General features: G+C 41.8%; 1 non-coding gene across 1 annotated transcript; it reads right to left on the minus strand.

Moving 5' to 3' along the window:
• Positions 1-468: 468 nt before the first annotated feature.
• LOC128041546 (small nucleolar RNA R71) lies at positions 469-575 on the minus strand. Its single transcript, XR_008196556.1, has one exon. It is a non-coding gene; the product is annotated as a small nucleolar RNA R71 (small nucleolar RNA).
• Positions 576-1,673: the final 1,098 nt, after the last annotated feature.

The following is a 1,673-nucleotide window of genomic DNA, read 5'->3' on the forward strand; positions in this document are numbered from 1 at the left end:
GCAAGTCAGAGAAGGACAGAAGATATAAACTTCAAAAATCCAAATCAAGGAAACGGAGCAAACCCTGCTCAAAATCCTATCCTTATTGCTAATGATATGAATAGAGCTCTAAGATAGTATGCCATGCCAGTGTTTCATGATCTTAATCCTGGTATTAGGAGACTTGAAATCGAGGCACAACAGTTCAAGTTGAAGCCATTCATGTTCCAGATGCTTTAGATAGTGAGTCAATTCAGTGGAATGCCTACCGAAGATCCTCATCTTCACTTAAGATTGTTTATAGAGGTGAGTGATTCTTTTATGTTAGCCGGAGTACCTGAAGATGCGCTACAATTAAAGTTGTTCCCATATTCGCTAAGGGACAAAGCTTGAGCCTGGTTGAACTCATTGCCGCCAAATTCAATTTTCACATGGCAAGAGTTAGCAGAAAGATTCCTCATGAAGTATCTCCCACCTAGCAAGAATGCTAAGTTAAGGAATGAGATCACTAATTTCCAACACATGGATGATGAGTCCTTGTATGAGGCATGGGAAAGGAACAAAGAATTATTACGGAAGTGCCCTCATCACGGAATCCCTCATTGCATCCAACTTGAGCTATTTTATAACGGTCTCAATGCCCACACGAGGATGGTAGTGGACACCTCTGCTAATGATGCTCTCCTTTCTATGTCTTATAATGAGGCTTATGAAATCATCGAGAGGATTTCTTCAACAATTATTAATGGTCAACCAATCGAGCAACGTCAGGAAGACAAGCCGCTGGAGTACATGAAGTGGATGCTCTCACTTCACTCGCATCTTAGGTATATTCAATTTCTTCAATGCTTAAAAATTTTACCACTAATGGGTTTAATAGTTTTGCAGCACAGCCACCAAATCAATTTGAAAATATAGCATGTGTCTATTGTGGAGAAGGACATCTGTTTGAAGAATGTCCATCGAACCCAGAGTCCGTGTATTACATGGGTAACCAGAACCAAAATCGAGGAAGGCAAGGATTGCAATCCAATTTCTATAACCCATCATGGCAAAACCACACGAATTTTTCCTAGAGTAACAAAGGGGCTGGATCCAGTAACACTTATTGTAACGCCCTGATAAATTTATTTTTGCTTCTGTAAATTCTAACACAAATGTGTATCTGCTTCAGTGGTTAAGTGTTCTGGGTGTGTGTGAGAGGTCTTGGGTTCAAGTCCCACTTTTGGCAAACTTTGTTATTTTAGATCCAAGCCCTACCCTTATTGAGTGGGCTTATATAAAATTGTTTGTTAATCCATATCAGGATGAGCCTCCTGGTTCGAGTGGTAAGGGAGTTGGTGTGTTGGAGGTCCTGTGTTCGAATCCCTGCACGAGCGTGGGTGTTATTCTCAAGTATGTCGTTTGGGGTTTTGGATAGATTGGTGCTTCGATAATTGGAATTAATCAAGTTTTTGGTGTTGTTCTTAGATTTCAAGAGTCTCAGGATTGTTTCATTGTGAAAATGAACCAAGTGTGCACCCCTTACGCGTGAAAATCGAGTTTCAGCGAAAGCCAAAAGTGCAGTTTGTCGATGCCACACGGTCGTATGGTTGCTCGTGTGGTTGGCCGTGTGCGAGACACGGTTGTGTGTTTGACGAAGGTGCGGCCGTATGTAAGACACGATCGTGTGTCTGGTGTGGGTGTGGTTGTGT

Source organism: Gossypium raimondii, chromosome 5, assembly GCF_025698545.1.
Source record: "Gossypium raimondii isolate GPD5lz chromosome 5, ASM2569854v1, whole genome shotgun sequence".
In the NCBI taxonomy this organism is placed as follows: domain Eukaryota; kingdom Viridiplantae; phylum Streptophyta; class Magnoliopsida; order Malvales; family Malvaceae; genus Gossypium; species Gossypium raimondii.